Source organism: Balaenoptera borealis (assembly GCF_965194805.1).
Source record: "Balaenoptera borealis genome assembly, chromosome: 17".
Lineage (NCBI taxonomy): Eukaryota > Metazoa > Chordata > Mammalia > Artiodactyla > Balaenopteridae > Balaenoptera > Balaenoptera borealis.
The window spans coordinates 12,342,323-12,365,680 of NC_138876.1; the positions used below are offsets into that span (position 1 = coordinate 12,342,323).

At 48.7% G+C, this 23,358-nt stretch overlaps 1 long non-coding RNA gene across 1 annotated transcript in view; it reads right to left on the reverse strand.

Moving 5' to 3' along the window:
• Positions 1-22,596, reverse strand: part of LOC309614574 — a 426,058-nt gene extending 403,462 nt beyond the window's left edge. Inside the window, exon 1 of the long non-coding RNA XR_014236283.1 lies at positions 22,301-22,596. This is a non-coding gene — a long non-coding RNA (uncharacterized lncRNA). The remainder of the gene's footprint in view (positions 1-22,300) is intronic.
• Positions 22,597-23,358: the final 762 nt, after the last annotated feature.

Here is a 23,358-nt window from a genome sequence, read left to right on the forward strand (position 1 = left end):
TAATAAGTCTTACCCAGCATCTTACAAGAATCTCTCCCTCAGGAATGTCACATCCACCCTGGACCTCAGTTTCCCTCATATGTAAAACAAGGAACTAGACAAACATTCAGAAGCCCCTGGCCGGAGTTGTCCACTGAGAAGGAAGAGAGGAAAAGGCTGGCTCTGCCCCGCTCTGCTGAAATGTGCCTAGGTGTGAACGGCCCCAGAGCACCGGCACTTCTCAGTAAGGGTCTCCTCTCTTAGGAAGTGGATCATCCAAGTAGTGAGAGGCTACACCACTGCCCTGCCCACCTCCAACACTGGGATCAACAGGGCTATTTTCAACTTAGACGGAAAAATAAAAAGTGGACCTAGAAATGCTTTCGTGTTTCCTGAATTGGTCATCGGGCAGAAAAAAAAAGCTGCTCACCATTGGACTAGATGACCTCCAAAAACAACAATGAGCCTAGCGGGCCGGCCTCAACAGATGTGACAACAAAGGGGCTGGGGGAATGAGGGAGGGGCTTCAGGCTGGGGTGGAGGGGAGATCAAAGGCTTTGGGGAGGGAGGAAGATAGGGGATTTTCAGCGTTCTGCTTCTGCCCCACTGACGCCACAGAGCAAGATGCTCCTTCGGGACTCAACTCAAATAACCCCTGAGATGCACAGTCTGGGGCGGGCAGGGGAATCCACCCTACATGCCAGAAAGAAAAGGGAAAGGAAACTTTTCCAAGGAGCTGCCAGCTCCACGCGTGGGGCCTGAGGGAGCAGCTCAACCCTGCCATGCAAGCGGAGAGGCCCTGCAATTCCTGGAACAGAGCTCGGTTCAAAGGAGGGTAGGGAACAGGATACACAGACTTCTCCTTCCACGCTGGGAGGCGCCGGGGCAGGACAGGCTGGGCAGGAGGAAGCCAAGGCCTCCAGCCTCAGGCCTGCTCGGTCAGGCCCGGGGCTCCCCCCACACACAGGCCACCCCAGAGGATGGACCAGAGGGGTGGTCAGCCGCCTGGGGGGCGGGGGGCGGGCGGTTGTCTAGGACTCAGGTTGGCAGATTCTGGAAGGCAGAAAGGGAGGCCAGCCACCACGGGGCGGGAGACAGTCTGTGTGAGTGGAGGAAAGCCCTCTGGCCTGGGATTCAGGGGACATGGGCTCAGATGGACACCTATGAAACAGATTCTCTAAAACTCCTAGGGCTTCTTATTAACGCATTAGGAAGCAGGATGGCATTCAAAGATCTTTTACTACCCAGTGGTCTTTTAAGAACTTGTTTCTTATTGATTGAAGAACTGATACACACAACTGGTAAAAACTTCCAACGAGTTGAAAAGACTCATAGGGTCAATGCTAAGCTTCCCTCCTGCCCCCGATGCGCCTCCTCAGAAGCAGGCACTATTACCATCTTTTGGTGCATACTTCATGACCTAGTCCAAGTGTGTGTGTGTGTGTGTGTGTGTGTGTGTGTGTGTGTCTGAGAGTCAGAGAGAGAGAGGTCTTCCTCTTAAACACAAATGGAAACAGAGAGGAAATTCCAAAAGAACAACTCACCATCTGGAGCCTGACTTTGTCATCCATCAAATGACAAACCTGGATGGTTGCCTCCTGACCTGGAATAGTCCAAACTACGAACCCACCTGCCACGAGCCATGGGCAACCAGCTTGAGGAGCTAACCTGCAGCTTGGTTAGACCCAACTCTGGGGAACTCTCAGGTCTGCTGGAGTGCACTGGTAACTAACTAGTGACTAGTAAACTAACCTTTACTGAGCACTCCCTAGGGCCAGGCGCTGAGCCAATCAAGTTACAGGCCCCATCTCGTCCCACCTTCCAACCACCTCAGGAGGTAAGGACTGGTATTATTATTCCCATTTCATAGGGTTAAAAAAAAAAAACAAAACCCTAAGGTCCAAGAAGCAAAGCGACTTGTCCAAGGTCACGTAGCTGGTAAGTGGCAGGTAGCTAGGATGCAAATGCACTTCTCTCCTGTTCATCGTTTTGGGGGACACACATAACAGGGGGAGAGCTGCAGGCAATGTGACATAGGTATTTATCCCCAGTGAGGCTGGCTGACTGCAAGGAACACACAACCAGCCAAACGTGTAAGAGGCAGAACCTAAACCCTTCGGTTCTGCATCCAAGACCCATGCTTTTGATTATCACTAAAGCAGCCTGAAAACAGAATAGGGTAGGGCCCTCCTTAGCAGTCGGAATTATATTAGCTAGTTTCACCCTCCAGCAATCCTAAAGTAGGTGTCATAATCTACCCTTAATCGATGAAAAAACAAGGTTGATGGAAGCTGAGTGACCTTCCAAAGTTCTCTTAGGTGAGACTGACAGTGATCGGTACTCAGGCTCAGGCCAGAATTCTTTCCTCTCAGCCACAGCAAACCGCAGGGCATAACCTTCACTGCAGGCCTACGAAGCTGCTCCCATCTCCCAAGCAGCAAAGTGTGGCATTTAAGGGAAACCCAAAATCATAATGAGAAGCAATGACAAACACTAAAGAGCTATCCCCTTCCCCTCAACAAGACCCACATCTTGCTCAGAAACCCAACTTCACAAGAAAGCAACTCCCTGAAGGGGAAATGTCAGTCATCATTTTGTAGCTGCAGTTTGGCAAAACCAAATGGGAAAGCGACCTAACAATATGCATCAAGAACCTTTGACTTTGTCATTCGACTTCTAGAAATCTATCCTAAAGAAATCCGAAAGATGGATATAGCTTCATTTGCACATGTGCACACCTACATACACACACCTGCATACACACACACACACAGACACACACACACAAACATGCATCTCAGCACTACTGTGAAAGAAAATGACAGGGAAATATTCTTAATACTCAGAATTACAGGTAAAACTGGGAAAATGACAAACTGTCCTTGCAACGGGATGTTACAACGTTATGTTGCCTGAAAAATGATACTTAAAAACCTGCTTTTAACACCATGTGGAAATACTTCTATTACATTAAGCGAAAAATCCAATAAAAGTGTCAACATCAGATGATCTCACACTCAAAAGAAATACACACAGAAAAAAGAAAGGAAATGCAGCAAAATGTGTTAACGTTATTTTCTTCCTTATACTCTTTAACATTTCCCAATCTTTCTATAAGACAAATCATCCCTATAAAAATAAGCATTATTTGAAAGAAATGATGGCCCATGCTCCTGGATAAAATGAGCAAGAGGTGTAATTGGAGATGGAGAGAAGAATTTGCTTTCCTTTTCAGAGTATGCTCCTAACAAGTTACATGGTCCTGCAAAAGAAGGGAGCCAACGTAGAGACTGATGGGGGAATCCAGTAAGAAGTGGCTCAAGCCCAGAAGAGCGGTGGAGAGCAGAGAAGGGGAGTCCAGGAACCATCTACACCACGGCAGCTCCGCAGGAACCAGACACTGGGGAGCAGGGTGCAGGGGGGTTCCCAAGGGAGTGACCTGAGAAAGGGGGGTCGGGGGGGTGGGTGTTGGGAAGCCGACTGAAAGTTCAAAAAGCAGCTGCTCTCAGGATAAAGCCAAGTGGTTCAAGAGAAGGGGGCAATTTCAAATCCCAGGACAGAGAGTGCTCCAGACAGGACGCCTGGGCATCTACCGCTCTGATGTAAGGGGAAGGCCATTTAGAGGCGTGATGGCACAAACACTGTTTACCAGTGTTGCAACTTTTAGAATGAATCCTGCAGATAAAGCACAGAAGTCTGAATTATGGGCGTATTCACTGCAGAACTCGGAAGCCTGCCGTCCGTGTCACGGTCTAGCTCGGCGCTGTCCAATAGAAATACAAGGCAAGACACATAAGTAATTTAAAATTTTCTAGTAGCCACGTTAATAAATCCCAGAAAGAAAGAGGTAAAATTAGTTTTAATCATGTATTTTTATTAAACCTAATATATCTAAATCTTATCACTTCAACATGTAATCAATAGGAACACTTATTAAAGATATTTTACATTATCTGTTTTGTACTAAGACTTAGAAATCTGACGCACATTTTACACTTACAGCACATTTCAATTCGGACTTTTCCGCATTTCAAGTGCTCAGTAGCCACACACCAGTGACCATACTGGCCAGCACAGGTCCAGCGATAGCTTGAACAAGTCCTAACCTCTCTGGCCTCTATATTTGTATGTTAAAAACAAGGATGGACTTAATCTCTGTCTTCTTTCATTGTCAACTACAGTTCAACAAGCTTTCATAGATTGTAAGAGTTAATGTTTACACAGCCCCTTTCAGATGATACCAAACAATGCTTCCTCTAGTTCTTAAAAAGTGCTTCGGAAACTAGAGGCTCAGAGTGGTCGTCGGCTCAGCTGAAAGTCACACAGCCAGCGTGAACCAGAACTCAGGCCTCCTGCCTACAAATCCAGTTCACTTATCTTCACTTACCATTCCCACTCTAGCAAATGGGTCCCTTCTTCCCTCCCTCCTCTGGGGACCACAGGCAAGTTGTTGAAATTTAACGAGCCATTCTGCACAGCAACTTTTAAAGAGATCCAATCATGCATCCTTCCCGCTTCCTGGGCAGAGGAACATCTGGAAATTTAAACCACTCAACAGCTGGAAGATATTCTCATCCTTAAGAAGCATAATTCATTACGCCAACAATGAAAACCAGACTGTCAATCTGATGGGTGGGGTGCGACTTTACAGCTATCAGTTTCTTGGCTGGGAGGGAGTGTGTTTGCCCTGGGCCCCCTGGCCTACTAGAGCAAATGCAATGAGCCTGCTGCTAATCCTCTCGTGCTGATGAAGTCCCAAGCACCAGAGGGAAGATGGCCCAAGGGACATCTGTCTTCTGATCCCGCCTCTGCCACTTCAGCTCACCTTGGGGGGCTTCCCCCCACTGCTGTGCAATCCGGGGGACCGTTAATAAACTTCTCTCAATGCCCCCAAGCTCTTCCTCATCTCACATTTCAATCAACGACCTGGAGCCCTGAGGAAGAGACGACCTCAAGGCAGGAGAGCAAACCAGTTAGACCAACAGATCTGAAAAGCAGGCTACCTGGCTTCAAATCTTGGCTCTGGCCCTGCTACTTAGTAGCTGTTACCTTGGATAGTCACCTTTCTGCCTCAGCTTTCCCGTCTGTAAAATGGGGAAATTAATATCGACAGCATAGACTGTTGTCAGGATTAAATACACAGATTAGATATAGAGACAGAGTCCTCGGAACAGAGGCAGGTAAACAGGTGGAGCTATTTACGTGAGAGCCGACAGGCTTCGGCAGATGAGAAAATCAAGGGAGGAAGTGATCAGCGTCATCCTGCAGAGACAGTAGGACTGGACTCCAAAGCTAGAAATTTAAAAAAGGAAGCAACACGTATCAATGTGCTTTTCAAACTGGAAAGTACTCAACACCTTCGCTCAGTCAGTCCACATTTCCTGACCCCCTGGAGGCTAGAGGCCCAGCCCTCGTGTGCCTACGCGGGGCTCATAACCAGTGCTTACTGAGCACCTACTACATGCCAGTTCTGGAGGAAGCCATTAATGTACAAAATCCCATTCAACGCTCACAACAAAGTATCTAGTCGGTACTACTTATGTTCGAATTTTACAGATGAGGAAACTGAGACTCAAGAGGGTAACTTCTCCAGGGAGATCCGAGACTTTTGAAGGCAGGTGGATCTCAAACCGATGCTGTGCAAACGAGAAAACCGCGCTCTTATCCATTATGCTGTTTTCCTATGCTTCTCACGCAGGTGAGCGATTATTTGTGGCTTTGGGTGGCCCTCTGCTATCAAGTATCAGAATGATTCAAAACACAAGGCAGAGCCCCCGGTTGCAAAAAGCCCAGGCTCTGGATCTAAGCCGTAAATGAATGAATAAATCTTGCTGATGAAACAGGTCCCTCTCCTGGAAGAGGGACCTGCTTGCCCTCCTCTCATAATTTGGGCCTAAAGGCTGGAATGCGAGGCAGGCGGCCGCAGCGCAGGACTGATGTGGCTACAGTTTCCTCGTGGAGGCTTACAGGCCAGGTGAGACCTCTTGGGAGCCCATTCTCTTCCGCTGCAATCAGTTTATCTGTTTCGGAAAGGTTTATCCTGGCTGGGGGTGCCTCAGCTGAAGGCCGCTGTAAACACTGGAGGAGGTGCCCGACATTCCTACATTCCACGCAGAAAAGCTTGGGAAGCATGGATGGGAAGAGGGGGAAATCCCGCCTGGGCAGGCCAAGATCACCTGGCAGAGGGCAGCGATCCAGCTGGACTGAGAACCTGCCTGGAATCCTGGGCCCACACGGAGGGGAAGGTAAACTGGACCAGAGTTGTTTCATGACCATTCTGGGCATCAGTTACTACCCCAGCATCAGTCTGGGGCGGGTGTAAGAGATCCTTAACCGCCAACAGGGAACAATGCTAACAGCAGGGAGGGCTGATTCAGTGTCTGTTATCACCCCACCCCAGGTGAGTTCATCACGTTGCACGTTGCTCGCACTATCTCATTTAAAACTTCAAAATGATGCGGGGCCTTTTGTCCTCCGTTCCCAGCTAAGGAAACAGGCGGAGAGAAGTTAAGTTCATTGCACAATGAACTAAGTAACAGAATGAGGCAAAGGCAAGAGTGAACCCGCGGCCATCCCATTCCAGGAACTGCGCTGTTCACCATCACACCAACAGCATTTCTTTTCAGATTACTGATGAGGGTCAACAGTCCTCAGCCGAAGACATCCCTTCTGATTTTGAAAGTCTATGATCCCAGGAAAATCCAAAAGCAGCCTTGGGTCCTACCACCTTAGCCAGAAACTCTGGCCCTTGTGACCAGGCGTACAAGAACGCTCACAGCAGGTCTGTTTGTGTGTGGCGGAAAAAAATTAAAAGAAAAAAAAAAGCTGCCAACAACTCACATGTCTTTGGAGAACCGATAAATAAACTGTGGTCTGTTCACACAGTGGAACAGATGACGGCAGTGAGAAACAGACCACATCCACGTGGACTTATCAACATATGCTGAGTAGAAATGCAAGCTGCATACGGTATGGAATTTTGTAAAGGTCCAAAGGAAGAAAAGTAACATCATATTTAGGGAGAAAAATATAGGAAAAAAATTTTAAGCAAGGACATAATAAACACCAAAATTCAGGATAACTATTGGCTCAGGGGGAGCATACTAGGGGGTGGTAGTTGGGAGGGACCAGAAAAAAGACGCAATTCATTACGGGTCACACCCTAAGCAGGGTGGGGGACTCACGGGAGTTCGTTTCCTATGATGCTCATGACGCCATCTCCTTTTGTAGAGATCAAGAGAATATCATGGACTAACTGCTGAAACTACACGAAATGCGCTCCCCAAATGATTAGAAAATGTTTGCTAATCATTTGTTTTGTGGGAGGCACAACTCCCAAAGAGGACTTTGAAAGTGACGTGGCAAGTCGGAATGTCCATGGTGGGTGCACTATGACCCCAGCTATGCTGCTGATGGCTGCATTAGTGAGTCTCTACCAGGTTCCAGATTGCTGGGTCCTCCCCTCCACTGCTGGGAAATGGGGTAAGAGCATCCAGCTGGTAGAGATGCCGAGAAGATGAACAAGATAAGACACATAAGAGCTGAACTGAGACAGCAAGCCAGGGTAAGCACTGGCCATGGGAATCCAAAGGATGGAGACTCGGAGCAGTACAGTGAGTGGTCAGGACACGTGCTCTGCCACTTCTGGCTGGATGGCCCTGGCTAAGCTTGGCACAATTGTCTGCACCTCGCACCAAAAGCACAGACAACAAAAGGAAAAATAAATAAGTTGGACTTCATCAAAATTAAAAACCCCTGTGCATCAAAGGACACTTTCAAGAGAGTGAAAACAACAACCCACAGAACAAGAGAAAATATTTGCAAATCATCTGCCTGTAAAGGGACTTATATCCAGAAAATATGAAGAACTCTACAACTCAACAACAACAAAACACCCATTTCTCCAAAGAAGATATACAAGTGGCCAGTAAGCATATAAAAAGATGCTCAGGGAATTCCCTGGCGGTCCAGTGGTTAAGTGGTTAGGACTTGGCACTTGCACTGCTGGGGCCCGAGGAGCTGCCAAAAAAAAAAAAGGATGCTCAATATCATTAGGGAAATGCAAATCACAACCACTACGAGATACCACTTACATACATACTATTATAAAATTAAAGAACAAACAGAATAGCAAGTGTACAAACAGAATGTAACAAGTGTTGACAAGGATGCGGAGATCTGGGAATCCTTGTGCATGGTTGGTGGGAATATAAAAGGGTGCAGCTGCTGTGGAAAACAGTATGCAGTTTCCTATCTGTCAAATGTAGATCATAGGGGCTTCCCTGGTGGCGCAGTGGTTGAGAATCTGCCTGCCAATGCAGGGGACACGGGTTCGAGCCCTGGTCTGGGAAGATCCCACATGCCGCGGAGCAACTGGGCCCGTGAGTCACAACTACTGAGCCTGCGCGTCTGGAGCCTGTGCTCCGCAACAAGAGAGGCCGCGATAATGAGAGGCCCGCGCACCGCGATGAAGAGTGGCCCCCACTCGCTGCAACTGGAGAAAGCCCTCACACAGAAACGAAGACCCAACACAGCCAAAAATAAAAAATAAATAATAAATAAATAATAAATAAATAAATAATTTTTAAAAAAATGTAGATCATAAGCCCCAATTCACAGGTCTGTTGTCAGACTAAAATGTGAAGATTATTTGCATTCATTCACTCAGCCAATGACCCTTGGGCTGGACAACGGGGAATACAGGAGACAATAAAGTGAACAAAATTCCCTTGAAGCTTGTTTTCTATTGGGGGTTACGGATCACAGGCAAGACAGGTAACTCAGACTGGACTTTAGACTGTGGCGGGTGCTAAACAGGGAAACAAAACGGCTCAGAGGACCGGGATGTGCTGGGGTGGGTGAGTGACACTGAAGGTGGAGAAGCCACACGGAAAGTGATGACGGGAGGGGGGCAGCCTGTCGTAAGTCCCAGAGCTGGGCCAGGTCACAGTGAGGTTGTGGGCTCATCCAGAAGGAGACCAGGACTTAACGCGAGGGTTCTGAACAGGACTTACGTGATCGGACCTAGATTTCATCAAGACGTTTCTGCTGCTGCGAGAACTTAGTGAACCATGGAGAGCCACACCAATGATCATTTATAATGACTTGATTTCCCCAAGAAAGCACAGATTGACACTGGAAGGTAAAAAACTGGGCAAAGTCAGGTGCGCACTGTGACTTCACGGAGAAAGCAGCATCAGGGATGAGGGCCTTCTGTGTATTCACTCATTTCATCCTCTTAACCATCCTAGAACAGCAAGGCTGTTACTCCCATTTTACAGATGAAGAAACCAGGAGGCACAGAGATTTGAAGGCCGTGCAGCTATTCAGTGGCAAAGCTGAGGTTCCAAGCAGACAGTCTGGGGTCAGAGTTTGAGAAGACAGAAGCACCCATGCTGCCTAAAGCTTGCGAGCCACTTACAGTAATGACCAGAGCGAGAGAGGAGAATGCTGGTCCAGAGACCTAAACGCTTCCCTCGCCATCGGAGCTTCTCTGTCAACCTGTTCATCGTCCTCCCCAACCCCCGCTCTTACTCACCAGTGCCATTTTCTAGGTATAATTAAAACGGGTTTGTGTCACAGAAACAACAAAACCTGGAAGCCATTTTAATGTAATTCATATCACCTAGGACAACTGCTACTTTCATTTTCCCCTTTTCTCTCTCAATCTCTATTCAGAGATTGTCTAGTTTAGAACCAGAGATGTGGGTTATCATAGCTAAAATTTGCAGCCAAAGTCAAAACTGTCCTGCCCTTTGCAGGGGGGCGGGGGGGGGGGTGTAAAGAAGAGGGGGATGGGAAAGCAGGGATGGGAATAAAAAGAAACTTCTTAGGGAAAAGGATTCATATTTATACTTCCTGGCTATCTGAAGTTAATAGATTGGTTAATGGATTGGTTCCAAACCTAGTCTTTGCACTCTGACCTGGGTTCCAACCTACCTTTTAATAGCTGTGTGAACTTGGGCAAGTCAGTTAACGTCTCTGAGCCTCAGTTTGTCCCATCTGAAAAACGGGGTTGATGATGGTTCCTATCCCATAAGGTATTGCTGATCAGTATATGGGGTAATGGAAGGGAAGCCCTTGGCACTGTGCCCATCACACAGTGGGCTCTCACAGAACACCAGCTGTTGTCAGTAATCATACTATTGTTATTAGTACAAATCCTTACAACCAACCAGGGGCAGGAAATAGTATTCCTATTCCAAGATGAGAAACAGAGACTACAGCCCTTCTGTAACAGGCAAACCCCTCTCCTTCTGCCACCCATAACCCTATCACAAGGCTCACCTCCTCTAAAAGAAGCCTCCCAGACCAGCTGGACCTCAGTCATCCTATACTCATGGACCCACCTAAGGCACCTGCCTTCTGAAGCCATCCCTTGTCATCAGCTGCTTCATCCCCTGAGAACCAGCATCACCCCGTCCATCTCTGACAACCACGACCTCACCCTGGTGTTGTCGCCATGTGCAAAAGCACATGTCTGTATCCCTGCACTGGACGAGACGGGTGGGGATCTCAAGGGATCTCCAAGTGTAGCTACAAACCCTAGCACAGCATCAGCAAGTGAGACACACAGTAAATCCCAGGTCACTGAAGGTCACTGTTCCACTGTGATTTCTCCGTGTCATCAGTTCATAGTTATTATCTACATGGATTAATATGGACAAGTTCTTAACGATGGCACAGAGTCAGGGCTTAATATCTCTATGATGCCATTTTATTGTAGCTCCTAATAATGCTAAATAAAGAACGTGATGCGGCACTAACACTGCATTGTCATTGTCATTGGTTTTGCTCTCCCTCTGCATTTCTGAAAGGTAAGGATGGATCTTGCAGACTATCAAATCCACGGTTCTTTTTTATCTCCCCAGAGCCTTGCTCAGTTTCAGGCACATATTAAGCACCTTATTGAATTCTGCCTCCACAACGTGAAGACAGATAACAAGATGGAAAACACTGAACAAAACAGCGTGGGACTTTGCTTCCTCCTGGTAGCTGATTGGCTTGTTTCTTTAAGCAACTTTGCCACGATGGCTCACCGTAAACGAAGAGAAATCTGAAAGTCATGCATTTTCCCCCCGTGGAAATCAGCAAAACTCACCAACTTGGAGGGCAAAAGTCCATGAGCTAGCCGGAAACCACCACTGCCTAATAACAGCTGACCAACACTTTAGGAGCCCAGCAGGATACAAAAGGTCTGGCTTCCCCCCCACCACCCCAAAAAAAAGGCCGACATGTGTTGAGGGAGTGGAGAGGGAAGGGGAAAAGGAAAAGAGCAGTTAACATTTAGGAAATGATTAGTTTTCCAGGGACACACAGCCTATCACAAAAGCATGCAGGGGGCTGAAGAAGCAACTCAGAACAGCATTATGTGCAAACAGTTGTAAGAGAAAAAATGTTAATGCCGTCTATGCGGGAGGTGCTCTATTGCAGCACCCAAGTCAATAAGGGTATAAGCAGGAAGCGTCCACCAAGCCCTGCCGGCTCCCTGCAAGGTGCTGGGGACACAGAAAAGCACGTCGTGTCTGGAAGAGCTTGTGCAATGGGACAGGGAGAGCCATAGGCAGGGGCTGCAAACTGCTGGCCCCAGGGGCCACATCGGGGCCACATCGGGGCCACACGTGTTTTGTTTGGCCTGTGAGCCTTCTTTAAAAATCCGAATTGAAACATTTGAAAATCAGGAGAATTTTCATTAAAAAAAGAATGATACCCAGCTTCTCTTTCAAAAGTAGAAGGTCTGGCAGCCGTGAATCTCCTTTCTGGCCTGGGGAAAGGGCGAGGCGGAGAGGGGGAGCTGGAGTCACAGAGCAGCCGCCCGGTCTAGAGAGGGGACCGGCTGTGGGCCAGTCCACATCCTTCCTACCGTGTTCTATCGGGTTCACCTGGTGCATTTACATCATCTGCTCATCTTCCTAAGCAACTGAGTTTGCAAGCCCTGTTGGGAATCCATGGCCACAACACAACACAACAGGATGTGAGTTGTGATAACTCAGGGTGCATGGAGGGGATGAAGGAATGTTTCCTGAAGGAGGTGACCCCTAGGCTGAGTCATAAAGCATCAACAGGAGTTAATTAGAAGAGGAAGTGGGAAAGGAATTGAAACCTGCCCCTTCTCCCCAGCTGGGTGAGACATGACTGTCAGATGTGAATCTGCAGGCACCCACCCTCTCCAAAGAATAACGCCATTCCAAACCTTCGTTATTCAAAACCGACATTCACCAGCTGCCTCTAATCAGACAAGCCTTCCTTCTGATCCAACCAGAGGCATCCATCTGGCAGAAAGCACTCAGCCTGGAGGGTTGGCGAGGGCTGGGTCCTTATCCCAGATACACATCACTGGGTTCACGCCACTCAGCAATTCAATCAATACTCATGAGGGTCTATTATACAGCAGGCACTCCAACTAATAATGGGAAGCCATAAAAGCTTTTAAGTCGTTGTGTCTCAGGATCTAGTTTGCCCTTTTGAAAGCCAGGAGGAAGGCAGGAGTGGGAGCAGGGAGACAGCTGGGGCCGGTGGCGGATGCCCTCCAGAGGGGGTTCTGGCGCCAGTGATGTCGGGTCTCACTGCTGGACCAGAGCAGAGAGAGCTGCATAATCAAGGGTCAAGGGTGTCAGCAACTGCTCAGGTATAAAATGTGGAAACCGTACGCTGCTGTCTAAGCCGCGGCTGCTGAGACCACCTCCACGCGTTACCATGACTGATACAGTGATCTCCCCTATCCTTTGGCACCCCTCGTTTTCTTCAAAACCCTTTGCAGGGAAAAGTGGGATAAGTATGTGGGGAATGTCTCTAACTGAGAAAGCACATATGGACTGTCCAGGGAAATGACAGGCAAGAGACACTGCCTTTGGCCAACCTCGAGGCGTGGCGAGAGGACAGCGGAAGTCTGCACCAAGCAAAGGCCAGGGGGCAGCCCCGAGCTCCCCTTCTATTTCAAGAGCACTTTCTGGGAGGCCATCTCCTGAGGGGAAAGCGGCCCTGCAAGGCTGGTGATCTGGATACAGTGACACTGAGAAGCACAGCCTGCGGGAGAAGCCCCAGGTCCCCACCGGAGGTGCTCTCTGAGCGTCCACCCGGCCAGGACAGTCTGGCCTTAGCCTCATAGGTTGTTCTTGGACCGAAGGCAACCGTCTGTTTTGTAAAAAGCGATACACCACAAGGATAGGAGTGACCTCTCTTCGAAATCTCTCAGTGAGAAGATTGGCTAAGTGATCCCAAAGCTGCCCCTGACCCCGGTTGGATGAATGATTACTTAAGTGGACTAAGGGATAAACCCCAACACGATAAATGCCAGAAGGGACCCCTGTTCCGACAGCTGCTCTCCCGTAAATTTCAGGGGCTTCCCACACAGAGGCCCTTTTCTTTTTCCTCTTTCCTTTCGAAAAACAGGAAAAGCCAAGCCTCCAACAAGAGGGTCACTGGTGTATTCTCAGCCACATTAACTATAGAATGTTCTTCAGTGACCCCAGGCCCAGGACACCACATGTGCACAGGTCTCCCTGAAATGCCACTCTGATCTCGTCCCTGCCCCTGTTCAAAACTTCCCACAGTTCCCAATCGCCCTCGGGATAAAGTCCAAGCTCCTCACCGGGAGTGGAAGGCCCTCGGCTACCTCTTCAGTCCCACCTGGATCCCTTCCAACTTTGCCCTCCAGGCAGAAGTCCTTTCTCTCCCCAAAATAAATATTGAACTTGTCCTCTTCTCCCCCTCTCCACTGCTAGAGCCAGGGTCCAGGGTCCTCATCTGGATGGCTGCCACACAGCCTCCAAACGGGCCCCAGCTACCACTGTCAACCATCCAATCCATTGTCTACCGAGCAAAACTGTCAATCAGACCAGGCCCTGCCCCACTCAGCAGCCCACAGGGGCCTGAACTAGTGCTTAAGGCCTTCAAGACCGGGCAGCTGCCCACCCTGGACCCCGTCCAGGTCCTGTGTCTCTTACCCTTGGACGTTCACTCCACTCCACCCACAGGAGTCTCTTGACATCATGAACTTCCCAAACTTTTTCCTGCCTTGGGTCCTTCATGCATGCTGTCCTCTCGGGCTAGAATACCTCTCCCTCAAACTAGTTTTTTTGTTGTTTGTTTGTTTGTTTGCTTTGGCGGCATGCGAAATCCTAGTTTCCCGACTAGGGATCGAACCCGCACCCCCTGCAGTGGAAGCTCGGAGTCTTAACCCCTGGACCGCCAGGGACGTCCCTTCAAACTAGTTTTTAAAAGAAATTTTTAAAACCCTGAATTTACAACCATGAACATGTTGTCATATATACACACGGTCTGCTTTCCTTACTATGTTTTCAAAATGCAGAAGTGATATATGTGCCTATATTCTTTTATAAAACATTAAAGGTAAAGTTAAAGTAGCCTTTGACGGTCACCACCAGCCCCATCCTCTCCTCTCTCCCAGGATGATGAGAGTGAATTTGATCTAGATCCTTCCATTCCTTTTTTTTTAGACATTCACACCCACCTCGAATCATCCTTCAACAACACATAACATGAGCTGTGAATTCTCAAATGCACCGAGGCGTGGGGCTGCACGTATGTTTTGATTTCATTGCGCGCTGCCAACTGGTCTCTCAAGCGACCCCACGCTCACTAGCTGAGTCACGGGACCCCATGCCCCACACAGCCTCCCCAAGGCTTGCGTCAGACTTCCTATTTTTGGCACGTTATAAAACGTGAAAAAATGTGCCCCAGCGCTTCCCTGGTGGCGCGGTGGTTGAGAATCTGCCTGCCAGTGCAGGGGACACGGGTTCGAGCCCTGAACCGGGAAGATCCCACAGGCCGCGGAACAACTAAGCCCGTGCACCACAACTACTGAGCCTGCGCTCTAGAGCCCACGAGCCACAACTACTGAGCCCGCATGCCACAGCTACTGAAGCCCACGCACCTAAAGCCCGCGCTCATCAACAAGAGAAGCCACCGCAATGAGAAGCCCGCGCCCTGCAAAGAAGAGTAGCCCCTGCTGGCCACAACTAGAGAAAGCCCGTGTGCAGCAACGAATACCCAACGCAGCCAAAAATAAATAAATAGTGAGATGCTATGATGCAATAATCCTAGGATGGGGGGTTTATCAAAAAAATTAAACAAAAAATAGAAAACATATATATAAGCTATATGTAGCTCTATTATGAGCTAAGCATTGCAGAAATATCATCTACCCAATAAAAATGACATGGACAAAAGCATATGTAATACTATTCAGGAATGCTTACAACTTAATGATAACTAAGAAAAGTCAGGACACAAACATGTTGATACATACCATAATTACAACCTTTTTTTTAAAAAGCAACAGTAAAGACATAACAGTGATTGAATTTAACTGAAGAAATAATATTTATCTTTATAGACTTTTCCCCCCAGATTTTTAGAGATAAGCTTGTATTTTTTTCATTGGAGGAAAGATAATTCAAATTTCCCTAATTACAGTTCTGTCCACCCAGGGCCATTTCAGGCACCTCCCTCCTAAGACCCAGCCTCTATTACATTTGTTATCTTTCTAAATGTAAACCTGGGAATTTACTCCTGGTTACCATCCGAGGGTTGGCAGGACCCATTTAAATCAGTTCTGCTGGTCATTAAGGCTGGCCCCACCCGCTGGCCCACTGGCCACTCCTGCCCCTCCCACCTCAGCCACAGTCCCAAGGCCCAGGGTCCTCAGCTCTCTTTTCCCTGTCTGCAAGGCCCTTGCTGAGACTGGAGACCTATCTCCCACGTCCCTCCTGCTCGAGCTTTCTCAGCCACACCGGACCTAGTTGTCTGCAGCTCCATTTCCACCTGTCTCCCCTGCCTCCCAGCCGCTATGGTCAGCAGTCGTTGCTGCGCGCGGGCTTCCTCTAGTCGCAGCGAGCGGGGGCTACTCTTTGTTGCAGTGCGCGTGCTTCTCATTGCGGTGGCTTCTCTTGTTGCGGAGCACAGGCTTCAGTAGTTGCGGCACACAGGCTCAGTAGTTGTGGCTCGCGGGCTCAGTAGTTGTGGCGCACGGGCTTAGTTGCTCCGTGGCATGTGGGATCTTCCCAGACCAGGGCTCGAACCCGGGTCCCCTGCATTTGCAGGCGGAATCTTAACTACTGCGCCACCAGGGAAGTCCCCACACTGGGAGCTTCTTGAAGACAGGGATGGTTCCTTGTTCCGTGCCGAATCCCCTGTGCCTGGCACTCACTCACTCACTCTGGATTCACTGAATGCCTATCACGGCCCAGGCGTTGTCCTAGAGCTGCACTGCCCAATAGAAATGGAATTTGAGCTACGGGTAATTTTAGATTTTCCAGTAACCACATTTAAAAAAAAAAAAAAAAAGATGAAAAGAAACAGGTGAAATTAATTTTAGCGATATATCATATTTAACCCAATATATCCAAGATGCCATTTCAATACATAATCAACGTTAACGAATTCAGTAATGAGATACTGAGTTAGCCAAAAAGTTCGTTTGCGTTTTTCCTTAAGATGTTATGGAATATATATCACTTTTTTTGTGTTAAAGTCTTTGAAATCCGACGTGTATTTTAGTACATCTCCATTCAGACTAGCCTCATTTCAAGTGCTCAGCGGCCACATAAAGCTAGTGGCTACCGCATTGGATAGGGTAGTTTTAGATGCCTGGGGATACAACAGTGAGCAGTCCAGAAGCTCTTGTCCACCACTACCAGCCTGGCCCAAGCACCTGCATCCCCTGCAGGTCTGACCCGGGTGCCCTGGCTTCTGGCCTAGATTTAGTCTCTTCTCAACACAGCAGCCAGAGTGATCATTTTGAAAGCTAAATCAGAGCAAATCAGCTTTTTGTTTTAAACCCTTCAGTCGCTCCCCATTTTACTGTGCACGAGACAGAGTCTTTTAGAAAGGCCTGGAGACTTCACGTGCAACGCTGCTGAACCCTGCTCTGGTTTCCCCTTCCACCTCTGTCCACCTTGCTCTCACCACTCCAATCCGTTCTTCATCCTGCTCCTCCCTCTCACAGGCCCACCCCTGCCCTCAGCCTCGAACCTGGCTCTTCCCTGGGCCAGGAACACCATCCTCTAAGACTAACCCCTTCACCTCCTTCAAGGCTGCTCCAGTATCAGCTTGTCAACAGAGCCTGCCCTGAAGCCACCTTAACACTGCAGCCCACCCCAGCCCTCCAGACCCTGGCTCTGCTCCACTTGTTCCCATAGAACACATTACCCTCGAATACACTGTGAATGTCCTCAGTTTATTATGTCTGCTGTTCCCAATGTCTACCCCAGCTGCAATGCAAGCACCATTCGTGCAAACATCTTTCTTGTTCCTTTCCGCATCCCCAGCACCTAGAACCCTGCTTGGCACAGAGTGGGCATGCAATAAGTATGTGTTGAATTGACGAAAATGAATAAATGAATGAATGAATGAAGCCCTCAGCCTTATAGAGTTTACAATTTCAGGAGAGAAGACAGATATATGGTGTATCAGGTAATGATTAGTACTGTCTCAGTCTGCTCAGGCTGCCATAACAAAATACTACAGACAGGGTAGCTTAAATGATTGAAATGTATTTCTCACAGTTCTGGAAGCTAGGAAGTCCAAGACCAAGGTTCTGGCCAATCTGGTTTCTGATGAGAGCTCTCTTCCTGATTTGTAAACAACTACCTTCTTGCTGTGTCCTCACACGGCCAGAGAGAGGAGGCAAGCTCCCTGGTATTTCTTCTGATAAGGGCAGTAATCACCTCACAAGGACCCCATCCTGATGACCTCATCTATCCATAATTACCTCCCAAAGGCCTCATCTCCAAATACCATCACATTGGGGGTTATTATTTCAACATATGTATTTTGGAGAAACACAAACATTCAGTCCATAACAAGTACTATGGACAACAGTGAGACTCAGGAATGGAAATAAGAGTTAGGGAGGTTGCTATTTTATGAGGTAGCCCCCAAAGGAAGGCAATACTTATAAATATAGCAACCACCACTTACATAGTCACTACCACATGGCAGCCCTGTGCTAAGCACCTTACATCTACTAATACAGTGGTGTCAGGAGTCGGTGTAGTTTTTGCCTGCACTGCCTCTATCCGTTCCCCAGCTCCCTGTGGGGACCACCTTGTCCTCACTGTGTGGCTTGGATAGAATGGAAACTCCAGGAGGACAAAGATTTTTGTTTCTTTTCTCCCTTGCTGGATCTCCGGGAGCTAGAACAGTGCCTGCCACCCAGCAACTGCTCAGTAAATGAATGGCTCAACCAATCCATCTTAAACAGAGTAGCAAATGTTAGGGCCAAATTACCAGGGAAAGGGAGCCCTGAAGAATAACCAATAATAACAATCATTTTTATGTCTTCCTCAAGAGCTTACTTCCGCTGTGCTAAGTGCTTTGTATCATCCTTGGGAGGTGGAAACTATTCTCTCTGTACAGCAGCGAGAGCTGAAGTAACCTGCAAAAGCAGGCTGACGGCACTTCCCTGGTGGCACAGTGGTTAAGAATCCGCCTGCCAATGTCCTGCAGGGGACATGGGTTCCAGCCCTGGTCCGGGAAGATCCCACATGCCATGGAGCAACTAAGCCCGTGCGCCACAACTACTGAGCCTGCGCTCTAGAGACCGCGAGCCACAACAGCTGAGCCTGCCTGCACAACTGCTGAAGCCCACGTGCCTAGAGCCCGTGCTCCTCAACAAGAGAAGCCACCGCATTGAGAAGCCTGCGCACCGCAACGAAGAGTAGCCCCCAGGGCTCGCTGCAACTAGAGAAAGCCCGTGCGCAGCAACGAAGACCCAACGCAGCCAAAAAAAAAAAAAAAAAACTATATATATATTTTAAAAAGCAGGCTGACACCTGAGGGGCACCCTCTGATTCCTGTCCTTTCTGAGACCTCTCCCCATTTCTACCTTTTTCTTACATCTATTACCCAGTGTTTTGTTCAGATGCTTGTAAAGAACACTAGTGAAGTCACTGCCATTTTATGATCTATGTAACCAGAATGTTACCTTTACACATTAAAACATATTCAGAAACCACCACTCCAAGCAGCCACAGGAAGTAATAAAACCCAATAATTGCAACAGTAATAATATTAGCCAACTTTTGCTGAGCACTTACCAGGAGCCCAGGCGCTGTGCTGAACGCCCGCCAGCTGTTCATCCCCTATTTCCTCCTCACAGCCACCAGTGAAGCTGGTGCTTTACCATCCCCGTTTCATAGGCGAGGAAACAGGCTTACAGAGGTCAAGTAACCTGCCCCAAAGGAACCCAGGTCTGCACCGCCCCTCAGGCGACCCAGGTGCCTTCTGCGGCTTTCAGTCTCCCTGCCTTTCTACACTGTCCCTTCCCTCAGGGCAAACCCTCTGCTTCCCCCTGTGTTGGGCTGTTTCACATGTAAGAAGACAATGACTGGAGACCGAGCATCCTTGTTTCCTTGAAAATAAAGCAGTTCTTGACAGCCACCTGATCCAACAAAGTCCCAGGGCTGCGTGAGCCACCAGATGAAGATGATTGCCAGCATCCCCCGCCCCTTCCCCACCCCCTACTGCTCCCAAGAAATGCAGGGTCCAGGAGGGAAAAGAGGCAGGTAAACAAATAACCCTGGGGGGCTTCCCTGGTGGCGCAGTGGTTGAGAATCTGCCTGCCAATGCAGGGGACACGGGTTCGAGCCCTGGTCTGGGAAGATCCCACATGCCGCGGAGCAACTAAGCCCGTGAGCCACAACTACTGAGCCTGCGCGTCTGGAGCCTGTGTTCCGCAACGGGAGAGGCCGCGACAGTGAGAGGCCCGCGCACCGCAATGAAGAGTGGCCCCCGCTCGCCGCAACTGGAGAAAGCCCTCGCACAGAAATGAAGACCCAACACAGCCAAAAATAAATAAATAAATAAATAAATTTATTTAAAAAAAAAAACAAAAAACAAAAAAACAAATAACCCTGGGGCTCAGATTACCCACCAGGCACCAGCAAAACAACACCCCATACCCCTGCCTGCCCCCCTCAAAAAAAAGAGGACGAGAAAATAAAAGAAAAACATTCAGAATTCTGGAATTAAAAAATGACTGAGACCATTTTGGCCTCGTGTATGTGAATCTTGTGTTTATGGGCTGGCATTGTTTTTGTTTTTAATGACAGGGTTGGGAAAGGGGCCACCACAATCCTTGTATTGTTAGGGCTGCTACAGGACCAAAACACACCCAGGAGAGAGACAGGTACTCAGATAGTTTGGGGGGCGGGGGCAGGGGATGGGGGGGGAGGGTATGTGATCATTTGCAGAAAGAGCTCTGTCTCCCATCTGCTCTGAATGTTCACACTGATTATATGCTGGTCACAAAGCCAGGCAGGACGCCTGGATGTAGCGTTTTGCAAATGCCCATAGATTTCACACCAAGACTGAGGCTCTGCGTGGGCCCCAGAGGCCCCGCTCCCCAGACCCCCGTCCAGAATTTTCCAAACACTGGAGCCCTCCTCCCATGGCTTCTTGACCCCAATGTTAGTGGAACAGGCCGGCAGCCAGAGCAGGCAGTGTCTTCACACAAGGTTTGGGGTTTCCGTCTGTGCCAGGCTGAGGAGGGCAGACTGGAGAACACACCTGACCCTCCTGCTCCAGGCCGAGAAGCATTCTTTGCTTGCTTTTAGTTTCACTGTCCTCTAACTTCTAGGAGGAGGCCCAGGGAGTCAGATGGCCCAGGTCCAAATCCCAGTGGCTCTGCCACGCCTTAGCTGTGTGACCTGGCGGTGAGGGTAGGGATATTTTTAATCTCTCTGAGCTGTGGGTCCCCCATCTGCAAAATAGTGATAATAGTAATAATACTACTACCTTATGTGATGGTTGGGAGATTAAATGAGATAACATATCTAAAGCATTTAGAACTGAGGCTGGCCTGTAATAAGAACTCCATCACTGCTAGACATTTTATCATAACTGCCTTGGTGAGGCTATAGGGAGCATGAAATGGGAAGAACATGCTTGGCCTGATATACGATTTCAATGTTACTACAGAAACTACTTCTATTATTGGGACTTCCCTGGCGGTCCAGTGGTTAAGACTCCACACTTCCACTGCAGGGGGCGCAGGTTCGATCCCTGGTGGGGGAACTAAGATCCCGCGTGCCACATGGCATGGCCAAAAAAAAAAAAGAAAGAAAGGTATTATTATTATCATTTACTATTACTGTTATTAGATCCTTAGATTACTGGGGACCAGAAAAATGGAATAGATAGAGGAAGAACTCGTCAAAGAACCCATTTTAGCAGCATTCTCCTGTAAGGCCTAGAGTTTCTGAGGTTTTCTAGGGAAGGGGTAGAAGTGACCACCAACGGAACTCATCCATGGTCAAAATTATTCCACGTTGTTGCTCTGTTTCCATCTTGAGTCAGGGTCTCCCCCCACCCCGCAGACACAGAGTATATAAAGGAGGAGTCCTGGCCTCTTAAAGAGATTACAAACCAGCATCCGGAGTTTAAAAAAAAAAAAAACAAGGAGAATGCCATGTCTCCAGCCAACTAGGAAAGGAAATACAAAGTAACAAGCTTGAGCATCCAGGAGGCCATCTGACATCTAAAACACACAGTGAAGTGCAGCCATTCGCTAGCAGGCCCGCGGCTACCTCACCAAAGAATATGGACCAGCAACTATCCCAGGTCCTCACTTCCGCAGGAAAGGGTCGACACCGCCACTGGTGTGACCAAATTCAGAGAGAATCACACAAAGAGGAATAAAGGAAGGCTGCCTTATCGTCCAGGAGGTTCTTTAGTTGAGCTGTCTGAGAAAAGTGTCCATCCCGGGCAGGCAGAAGGCCCTGGGACACAGACTCCCAAACCCAGCCTGCCTGCCTGCCATTTAGGAGGAAGGAAAAAAAGCTAAAGCACAAGAGATCAACTGGATATGGACGGTGAGAATTCAACGGGTTTCAGACCAGCAATCACACAAATCAGTTGCGGGGCTGGGGGGGGCGGGAGGGGGTGGGTTCTGATATTTCAGAACTGAGAAGAAGAACTCCCTTCTTTCCAGTCCAGAAAAGCTCCAGCCCTGGACAGAAAGGACAAACCGGACAGCATGGGGGAGGGACGGAGCGGAGACGGAGGAAGAGAGAGGAAAAGCAACCAGAAAAAGAAACTGATTTCTTCTACTTTTCAGGGGAAGCCTGGTTTATGCAAAATTCTGCACTCAAAGTCGGCAAAGCAACAACAACAATAAAAGCCACGCTTAACCAGGCAAAACAAAAATGTGATCACGTAACAGATCCCCCCGGGGAGTTCACTGGGTACAGCATTATGACCTGCCCTGCACCCACCGAGCCTTTCCATCACCAGACCCATGCATGGAATTCCAGTCGGGCCCTCGTGCCAAGGCCTCAGACCACGAGGTACTCCTCACCTCCAAGATGTAACTGCTCCCAAACAGTGGAGACCAGGCCACGAGGCTCTGCCCAGCCAGCGATTCTGTGTTTGTTCTTCTGCTGCTTCCAGGAAGGTTTTTCTCCTAATAAATCTTTCAGGAAGTCCCACTCGGAGTTCAGAGGATCCATACAACCCCCTTCTCCACTGGTTAGAGCTTTAGAGAGATTCGCTGTGACCACAGGACTGTGTCAAATGAACAAGCCTCAACTTGTCACTGCCAGTATGCAAAAGAGGCCTGCGACACCCTATGACAAGCAGCATAGCAGATGCAGTCCCTACCTCCTCAGGGCCCCGCCCAGCCACCGCAGACAAACACACGTTTCTTCAGGGTTTTCTCCAGCAACTAAACAGCTCCAGGAGCCAGGACGCCAAGTGGTGGGGGAACGGAGGGATGAGACGGGGCTGCCAGCCTCTCTCTGGAGAACAGAAGACCAGAAAGGAAACACCACAACCTCACCCTCTTCTCCCTAAAACCCCTCACAAGGGATTTCCTCTCTTCTCCCAACTTACAGAAGGGCCTGAAGTCAGGGGCTCGAGTGAACACAAGAATATCCCATGCCTGCCAACTATCAGGAAAATTCATGGTGTATCCACGCACCGAACACATGCAGCCTCATGGCTGCCCTTCCCGAAAGTCTACACTGCGGACCACAAACACTGGCATAAATAAGAGCACATTAGCCTAGGGAAGATAAATCTAACCAAATCAACAATCCATGCCAAAAGAATTACCATGATAGGGGTGTGAGGGCCCCGGCAAATCAGTAAGTGCAATGCAAAAGCAGAGAAAGTTTCAAAAAACAGAGTTGCTGAGTTTTCGGAAATCACCTTGTAGGGGTTAAGGGGGAGGAGATGGTCAAAGGATGGAGGTCGCATCTTATGATTCACAGACCTCTCGGTTAGCAAAAGGGGCCTCCAGACCGTCTCTGCGAATCCGAACCCGTACCGATGGGAGGGGGGTCTGTATTTGGAGGTTAGATAATAACACACCTTTCAGCAAGAGCACAAATCCAGAATTATCTCACTGCAAGGGCC